The following is a 10,503-nucleotide window of genomic DNA, read 5'->3' as shown; positions in this document are numbered from 1 at the left end:
CGCGGTGAGGTGTAGCTCGACTTGATTTTACCGTAGTGTGACAGTCAACCCTTTATTTGGTTTGTTTATTGTTTATTTATTTATTTGTTTATTTATTTATTTGTTTATTTATTGCATGATGGGAAGTGAACCACAATATCAAGAGAAAATAAGAAGATAAAATATAAAGCATTTATGTGTATGTGACTGTCACCAGCTGAAAAAGAAAAGGGGTCTAGGGGGTATTTATTTAAACAACAGGATTTAAAACAAAGGAATCATAAAGAGAATGGCAATCATTTCATTATTATCTAATTATTACAGTAGATCTCATTATTAGAGTGTCATTTTGTGGGCCCCCTTGTCCTGGGGCCTCCTGCATATAGGTAATAGCAAATGTGAATGCCTGTGTGTGTGTGTGTGTGTGTGTGTGTCCTCCTACAGCCATTGTGCAAATGCCTCAGTCAATCCCTGGCATTCCTGGCCTGACTGCCGCGGTCACCTAATCTTCTGGAGGGATTCATGAGGCACGGCAGTGGGCAGCGGTCAGCTCCACACACACCTCAAGGTCAGCCCGATGGACTTATAGGAGATTGGCACACTCCCACCCCGATACACATCTTATGGCAAACTTCATTTTCAGCTGTCTTAAATGTGGTTGTCCTTTCACATGGTTTCACGTTGGATTTTTCTTTCATGAACATACTGAAAAATATAACATTCAATAGTGGTTCAATAGATCTAGCATCATCGTTGGCTGCAGCTGTGTGAGAATTATTGCGACACAGCAGAAAATACAGAATACAGAATAGGTCTACGGCGCACAGCATGGGGCTATTGTATTGGTAAAGTGGAATCTTTTCGTAATTTTCAAAGGTATGCCATTGTTTAGGTTGCCGCATCCTCACCTCACAACGAAGCCCGACTGGAACAACAAACCCGTAATAAAGAGGGCTCCGCGTGACTGTGTCTGCGTGGACTCAGCTGCCATAGAAACAACCCGGAGCGAACAAAACCGCGTGCCCTCAAAACCCAAACAGGCGCGGAGGCGACAGCAGCCCGCCTAAAGCACACACGCTGCGAGCCTAATGGATGTCGCTGTCGTTTTCCCAGCTTGCAAAAAATCCCAGTCGCGAAACGTTACGTCAAATTAGGCCCCTGCAATTTCCCGCATTTTTAGCCTAGATCTAGGCGTCTGAAAATGCTGCCATTTAATTCCCCAAATCCCGAACAGGTGGATCATCGTAGTTGATGGTTCTGGTCTGACGAAGACCTGTGAAAGTCGAACCGGTAATGCACTTTAATAATGCATTGGCCTCAATTAGAGGTATCAATATTTTCGGCGGGGCTTGACACGGCGGTAAAATCCTATTAAGTAGAACATATTGGGAGGCTATGAGGAGGAAAGCGGGTGCGCGAGGCAGATAATGGGAACATGCACTGTTCATCCCCCTGCATGTGTGTGTGTATGTATGTGTGTGCATGTGGAACACTTTTACGGCTTGGCCTACTAAATTTGAAACAGCTGTCCAGACGAATGGACGTTTTCTCAGGATATTTTTGTAAGGGGATACATTTCAGATTTCTCATTATTGAGGCCTGTAGGTCATTTTTGTGCCCCCAAATTCATTAGATCTTGGAGGTAGAGGTTTTGGTTACATTCATTTGCCAATACGACATTTGTGTTCTACTTTCAATTGAAAAGTAAAAATTGAAGGATATTGCTACAGTCAATACACATTAATCTATGTCCCAGTTATTGTCCGCGCTCTGATGTTAGACCTACTTAATCTGTCATTTATTTCTATATGTAGAACACTGGTGGTGGTTTAAATTTGGTGAATATTATATATGGCCTGATGAAAGTATACAGAGATTACCCCATGCAGTTGTGTGCAAGATCTGCTCCAGTAAAATCCGCGTAAAAGATGAACAGCTAACCAACCAACCAACAAGACAAAATTTGCTTGTGCACCAACCAACGGAATACGTTGTTTTCTGGGCATAGCAAAAAAGCTACTTTAGACTGCAATCGCGGTCAGTCATCTAAAATCTTCAGTAGGCTAATCTGTAGGATACCAACCTCATGCGCTATGCATCTCATTCCACGTTATTACCGGCCATGCCGAATATAGGAGCGGCTATGGAAAGTGAAAGTGAGGGGCTGCGATCGCAGTCCAGGCTGGGCGGCGCAGCAAACAACTTATACAAATAACGCATCTCGACCACTGGGGCTTTTGCCAAATGCACGAAATACAAGCCTTGTAGTCAAAGACAGAGGTCCTCTCACCCTATAATTCTAGTGAAAGAAATGGTTTCTTAAAACACGGTGGAGAAGAACGCATTTGGTGTAGCCTCGGAAAAATATAGAGCTATAGGCCTATATGTGACAATAAGTAAGAATTTCCTCAAGTCGTAATAATAAAAAATAATTAGGACTATTTTCTGCTAAAATATTAAATATTTTAAGGTCATTGTAGGCTACAGTGAGAGACATAAAAATAATAAGACGTGGCTTCACAGAGACTAAAAAGCGCCTCATATTTGTCCTGCATGTGCATCAGTTCTATGCTCAGTTTCATTTCCAGTGAAAAGTTTTAAAACTATGTTAAAGCAGGGTCTATAGAATAAGTGTTTAAGTGTTAGCCTGTGTTAAAGCAGGGTCTATACAATTACTGCTTGTGTGTCTGGCGTGTGGGGGCGTGGCATCACGATCGACATTATGTCTAGTAGTCGCCCGTTTTCTTGAGCTAGAGTTGAGAGAGCCATTGTAGTCACACATTCCTGAGTCTCTGCTGACCCCTAGTGGCTGAAGGGAGACCATCCCAACATCGTGTCCTGTGGCTGAGAGGAGACTCTAGGTGCAGTATGTAATATGAGTAGCCTACTCAAGGACACAGTTGTTACTGGCCCTTTCCTTAGTCCAGTCTGTGAGTTGTGTGTGTGTTTCAAAGACATAAGTAGCCTACTCACCAAACACACTTTTCACACGCTTTTCTGGTTTAAACTGTTATACCCAAGAGTTTGGCTTTGAGTTTTGTACAGATTTACTCAGACAATAAATTGTTTCATCTCACCCTTGATAAGATAATAGCACTTGAACTACTTCCTGTGGTATTTGGATTATCTCATGAGTCTTACAGTTTTCGTTTGGCACTACATGACAATAGCTAACAGTCTAGTGATTTCTCTGGAGTCCACACAAAGAAATTTGGAAAAAAAACACACACACACACACACACACACACACAGAGAGAGATACACACACAGAGAGAGAGAGAGAGATACACACACAGAGAAAGAGAGAGAGAGAGAGAGAGAGACACACACACAGATTTGTTAACCCAAAACCCCAAGAGGATGAGACCCCTGATGAGAACCCTGAACAGTAGAACCCTGAACAGTAGAACCCTGAACAGTAGGTGTTGTGTCTCCTGTAGAGTCCACTGTTTGTCCACCCCAAATCTCTGAGTTAGTGCGTATTCACTAATCGTCACCCCAAATCTCTGCGTTAGTGCGTATTCACTAGTCGTCACCCCAAATCTCTGCGTTAGTGCGTATTCACTAATTGTCACCCCAAATCTCTGCGTTAGTGCGTATTCACTAATCGTCACCCCAAATCTCTGCGTTAGTGCATATTCACTAGTCGTCACCCCAAATCTCTGTGTTAGTGCCTATTCTACCCCAAATATCTGCGTTAGTGCGTATTCTCTAGTCATAACCCCAAATCACAGTGCAAGCAGCAGCTCAGTTGGCTGTCAGCAGCCATTATTTTACATATGACATGTCCCACCATGTGGTGTGTTGGGGTGTGTGTGTGTGTGTGTGTTTGTGTGTGTGTGTGTGTGTGTTACACGGGGTAATGATGTTGTACGCGGTGGTGGATAGGTTGACTGCGGCCTTCTCCTCCTCCTCACTGGTCAGCGCCCCGTTCCCCAGTAGCCAGCCCTGTCCCAGTAGCCTGACCTGTCCCAGTAGGCTGACCTGTCCCAGTAGCCTGATCCGTTCCCCAGTAGCCCGACCTGTCCCAGCAGCCTGACCTGTCCCAGTAGACCTGTCCCAGTAGCCTGACCTGTCCCAGTAGCCCAGCGTTTCTCAAACTGTGGGTCGCGGAGACATGCCAGGTAGGGCACGAACTGACGCGAACTGACGTAAAAAAACGAGTTTTTTTTATTTATTTTTTATCTGTAGCCTGGGCCCAGGTAGCACCCGATGCGCAATGGACGCACTGTGTTATTCAAAGGAAAGGCAGCTTACACAGCAAATTTCTGGAGTTCAAAAATCTGGAGTTAAACGAAAAAGTGTTAAAGTGTTAGATTTTGGGAGTTTATTCTCTACATTTAACTACAGCTTGTGTTCAGGGTACTCTTTGGTGGTGTAATATTTAGGTGTTCATTTATTGGGTGTTGAGGAGCCTGGTTCAACACTACACCTTAGTTAACAGCTTTGTCTCAGCTTGCTCAGCTCAGCAGTTTTCACTTGGACTTCACCATGACTCTTGAGCCAGGTAAAAGTGTGATTTTACTTCTAATGTTACTATACTTACTTTACTATACGTTTACTACTAATGTTATATTAGGCTGTGCAGGACTTTAAGACGATAATAGGACGTATAATAATGGGACATTTGTATATTTTGTCAGACTGCAATGGCCAAATTTGCTAGCAGCTAGCTGCTGTAGTTTGCCCCAAACCTGTTGGACTCGTGAGGCAGGTAAAAGTGCCATTTTACTCCTCAAACTAACGTTATATTAGACTTCTATCAGTATATAACGGCACATTTTTATGTTTTGTCGAAGACGGATTTTTGCGAGGCCAAACTCGTTAGCAAGCTAGCTAGCTGCTAGCTGCTGAAGTTAGCCCCGAACTTTTTTTTAAGTTAGCCCCAGAGCCTAGACAGCCTCAAAACTTTGCACATTCGCGCATGGAATAACATCATACTCGTCATTACTGTAATTTCTTTGTGTATTTAAGTTCACATTAGCCTACGCTGTTTCTTGTCATGTCAACGTATACTGAACAGTAACGTTGTTGTTTCCTTAGTTGACCCAGCACGGCTGGACCGTAGCAGCTAACGGATGCGAGAAGGGGACCAGTGAGGGAATTACGACACGGTAAGGCTTTGCTTGAGAACAGTCGGACAGCTTGCACATCTACTGTCTGTCTCACGTGAGAGGCTGTTATAACGAAACACAGTCGCCTTAGTTGCTAAACCTAACTTTTCCCTAGCTAACAAGCAGTAACGTTAGTGTTGTTTGAAACTGTTCTTTTCTGTTACGTGTTGTGGTGTTATCTGTCACGTGTGAACTCTTTCTGGATGTCAGTGAACATGTTAGATAGTTTGACGGTAACTCTTTTATTATAAGCTTAGAAGCTGTCTGTCAATCATTTTCATTGTAAAGACATGACTATGACCACTGAATATTATGCTAAACATGTTATAGATTGAATAACAGCTACCACAAATACTCTTTTGTTAGAATGACAGTCCACATGTTGCATTTATTACTGGTAAAATTATTATTTTTCCCTCCAGTGGTCAAGATGTTGTTGAAGGTACAATATGGAAGGACAAAGAAATATGTGAAAATGGAAGAGGTCAGCTTCTCAGATGTTATCAATGCAGGTAGGTGATGTACCTATGTGTTGTCTGATGTCATTAAAGGGGAAATAATAATTTAATAAATGAATGTTGTGCTTCAGTGATGCAGAAGTTTCTCATACCAGAAAATTAAGTGCTAAAAGTCGCAGATGAGCAGGGCGGATGAGGATGTCTTTCAAGAACTTGCAGAAGTAAGAAGTACCAATGTTAAATGGTAAGGGGATTGAACATTTTCTAGTTTTATTTATTTTTTGCAGGAAAGCTTTTAAAGATTTGTATTACTGTTTGTCAAAAAATGTCAGCAGCTTGCAGATGACACCCTGAACAATCAAAAAATGTATTTTAACTCTCCTTTATCATGTGCATTTCAGTCGTCCCACTTGCAGAATCATCCAAGAACATAGCTGATGGCTCACACCCAATAGAGTTTGCAGACTACTCCAACCTGATGGAATGTGTGACACTCACACCTTGTGGTAGGCAGGCTTATAGTAAATGTGTATTATGAAATACAAAATGGCTCTCATCTAATGGGGCAAGTTGTGATTTAAGTAAACTAAACCTTGGTGTTCTTTGGTGTCAAGATATCTTTTGAAATTACAATGTACTAGTTCTTGATCTTCCTTGGCACCCTACTGTATATGGCAGTTTTGTGTTTCTTAATTTATGATTGTATGTGCCCTGTAGCCTAATGTTGTTATTTGTGGTCCTCAGATTTTACACTACTGCAGCTAGATGGTGAGGGGTCTTCCTGCCCAAGGCTTACAGATACGTTGTCCCTCTCAAGCACTCTATGCAGTCCTCAAAGCGGTGCTGGATCTCAAATGATTAAGCCGGTCATGGACAGCACCCGCGCAAAAAATGTAATTTTATAACTTCCATACTTTGTTCTTGTTGGCCTTTCTTCAAAGCCCAGCTTAATTAATGTCTTAATATTGTTAAGATTATTGTTTTGTATTTCAAGTGAAAACATCCCAAGAAAGATACTGGTTCTAGAAATGGATAGATTAAGACATTTCAAATATTTTGATGCTTAAATGTGCTATGGGTGTGATTGTATGTTGTATGTTGTGACATTGCTGACTTAATATATGGAATTCACCATTGTTTTTGTGTACATGTTTATGTACAAATTACAGGTTAAAAGTCTACCTCATGTTAATACATTACTGTATTACAGAAAAGTTCTTTGTTATCTTGTCAGCAATGCTTTTATACAACGTTTGCACTTTCTGCACTACAGAGATGTGGTACTGACATGATTTTTTAAATATCCAACTGCTTGTCAATTGTTTTGAATATGAAATTGGGGCCGCACTAATTACAATAAGTTTGGTTGGTTGGCTGTAAGATGTTTAAACAGTTTGTCATTCAAAATGTCAAACTTGAATTTAAAATAAAAATCTGTGGTAATGAATGTTTTCTGTAGTCATTTTCACCTAAAATATTATTTGTGTTTTTAATTATTAACTCTGAAAAGTGTTAAATAAAACACATTTTAAGTGTTAACTGTTAACACCATGAAAGAGTTCACATTAAAATTAACTCCAGGTGAGAGTTGTAATTTACCCCACATGGGATTAGCATTTTAACTCCCACAAGTGTTCAGTTTTAACTCCAGAAAAGAGTTTAAAATCAACTCCCGGAAAATAGTTACTTTAACTTTTCCCTGGAGTACATTCGATGGTCTCACATGTACACTCAAATGTAGTTGATATAAACTCCCAGAGAGTTTATTCCAAAGGCCAGAATTTGCTGTGTAGTTAGTCCCGACCTACATGAGATTTTGAACGTTGTTGTGAGAGTGGTGAATTTCATCAAAACCCGGCACTTAAAAGCGCGTCTATTCTCCGCACTTTGTGAAGAGATGGTAGCTGACCAAAAGGCTGTACTGTTTCACAGCGAGGCAAGGTGGCTTTTTCCGAGGTAAAGTGCTGTCGCGCGTGTTTGAGCTCCGAGTCGCCTCTTCTTGGAGGAAGAGCGCATGTTTGAATCTGCAAGCACGTTCACTAATGAACATTTATTGACGAAGCTGGCCTATCTTAGCGATACATTTGAGTTAAAGGTCCAGTTACAAGGCAAAGACAAGCACCTACCTCACCTAGCAAATAAGATTACTGCATTCACCAAAAAAACTTGAGTATGGGACAGGCGCCTCGATTGCGACAGTATTACTTGAGATTTCTGAGCGAAATTGCTGAAACGTCTGATTGGGAGGCACTCTTGTGATCCCATGTATTCAGCAGTAGGCCTACATCACATCCCTGCAAAGTTTATTTTAAAAATATTTCCCAACCAGCAGTGCTCAGTATGACTGGATTATGGATCCATTTAATGCAGCATGTTGGTATTTCATTGAATATATTGTACAATGCTGTATAATGGCCTATGCTTCCTAATATGTTGCTGGAAAACAGAAATATGTATGTGTGTTATGTATTTATTTATTATTATATCTGCAGCACCAGCTGATTTTAACTCTGTTGAAGAGGATATATTTAGAACTTGTCATTATTTCAATAAATTTGACAATTTTAAGCTTGACCTACCACTTTCTTAGAGCGATGAGGGACAGGTGGGGCTCGAGAATGCCCCCTTGATCAAAGTGGGGAATGAAAGAAAAAGTTTGAGAACCACTGCAGTAGCCAGCCCTGTCCCAGTAGACCTGTCCCAGTAGCCCTGTCCCAGTAGCCAGACCTGTCCCAGTAGCCTGATCCGTTCCCCAGTAGCCAGACCTGTCCCAGTAGACCTGTCCCAGTAGCCTGATCTGTTCCCCAGTAGCCAGACCTGTCCCAGTAGCCTGATCCGTTCCCCAGTAGCCTGATCTGTCCCAGACCACAGTTGACTGGCTGTTGTTTGAAAGGTGCTAGGGTGTTGTTTGCACACACAGTGATGTCGCTTTCATGTGTTGGAGTGCACAGCGGGGCATCTCCCTCTGGCATAACCAACACTGGCCACACACACACACACACACACACACACACACACACACACACACACACACAACACACACACACACACACACACACACACACACACACACACACACACACACACACACACACACACACAGCGGGGCATCGCTGACTGACATAACCAACACTGGCACGTTTGGCACTCACTACCAGAATGTGTCGAAACTTATTTAATTCAGCCCCATTCTACTGCCCAGCAGGGGGCGCCATAGATGTCAGCGCCAGGGGTATCTGAGGGGGTGGAAGGGGGCAACTCAGGTGACCACAGGGGCAGATGTGTGACCAATTAATTTCGATGATTTAGTTAGTAATTATGACCCGTAAATTCTCAAAATATATACTGTATGTACACAAACAGTACAATCTCACACACATACACATACATGCACACACACACCCCACACATACACATACATGCACACGAACCCCACACACATATACACATACACATACACATACATGCACACAAACCCCACACACATACACACATACATGCACACACACACATACACACATACATGCGCACACACATCTTGAATTTCCCCTGGGGATCAGTAAAGTATCTATCTATCTATCTATCTATCTATCTATCTATCTATCTATCTATCACCCCACACATACATGCACACACACACACACACACACACACACATGCACACAAACCCCACACACATACACACATACTGTACTCTTGATCCCGTGAGGGAAATTTGGTCTCTGCATTTATCCCAATCTATGAATTAGTGAAACACACTCAGCACACGCAGTGAGCTGCCTGCTACAGCGGCGCTTGGGGAGCAGTGAGGGGTTAGGTGCCTTCCTCAAGGGCACTTCAGCCGTTCCTACTGGTTGGTATTCGAACCAGCAACCCTCCAGTTACAAGTCCGAAGTGCTAACCAGTAGGCCACGGCTGCCACAAACACACTTACACAAACATGCACACACACACCCCACACATACATGCACACACACACCCCACACACATCCACATCTAGAACTGGCTTAGATCTGGACTAGAACTGGCCTGGATTTGGTCTAGAACTGGTCTGGATCTGGTCTAGAACTGGCCTGGATTTGGGCTCGGTCAGTTTCAAGATGAGCTCAAACTGGAGAACCTGGTCTGGCCCTGTGGTCTCTCTCATACATGTTGCACTTGGTCTCAATACAGAGACGTCACTCAGGGCCTAGAGTATATAGGGCGGAGTTATGAGTTATGAGTTATGAGCTGGTCCTGTGGTCCACTGCAGACTTCTCTCTCATACATGTTGCACTTGGTCTCAATACAGAGATGAGGGCCAAGAGTATATAGGGCTGATTTATGAGTTATGAGTTATGGCTCATAATCACCGCTGAGTGTGTAAGTCCGTTAAAAAGACAGTGCCGTGGGACGAAGACATCTGTCTGGATTTGGAATGACGGGCCTACATATTAACATCACCCGAGAGGCTCACCCTCCTGTTTTTACGGCTGGATGTTGGACGCCTGAACTCCTGGCTGGGCTGCCAAGGCTCCTAAACTTACCGTTGTCTGGTCTGGACAGCAACACTGTTTTACATTTCTTTTCTGATGTGAAGCGATTTGTTTTAGTCCAGGCTTGCCAAACTGCAAATAGAGCCCTCTGTCATTTTCCACTCGTTCCTTTCATTGGCAAAAGGGCTCAATGGAATAAAATTGGTCAATCAATCAGCGCCTGTTTCTGCCAAATGCATACATTTTCTCTCCCTCTCTCTCTCTTCCTCTCTCTCTCTCCCTCTCTCTCTCTCTCTCTCTCTCCATATACGCAGGCGTACGGGAGGACATGAGCAGGTCTTTATTGCAGTGATTTAAAGCAATCATGTCGGTTTCTGGACTATCAGAGCAGACGACCATGAGAGTGGCGAAGCACAGGGGGCCCCAGGTCAGTCTAGCCTCCCAGTGCCAGACGAGCTAACATATCAAACTACAGGG

This window comes from Alosa pseudoharengus, unplaced genomic scaffold (assembly GCF_046254945.1).
Source record: "Alosa pseudoharengus isolate Yale_2024_CS ecotype anadromous, Long Island Sound unplaced genomic scaffold, YU_APseudo_1.1 YU_APseudo_1.1_scf_11, whole genome shotgun sequence".
In the NCBI taxonomy this organism is placed as follows: domain Eukaryota; kingdom Metazoa; phylum Chordata; class Actinopteri; order Clupeiformes; family Clupeidae; genus Alosa; species Alosa pseudoharengus.
Note: the sequence above shows the minus strand (reverse complement) of the source record.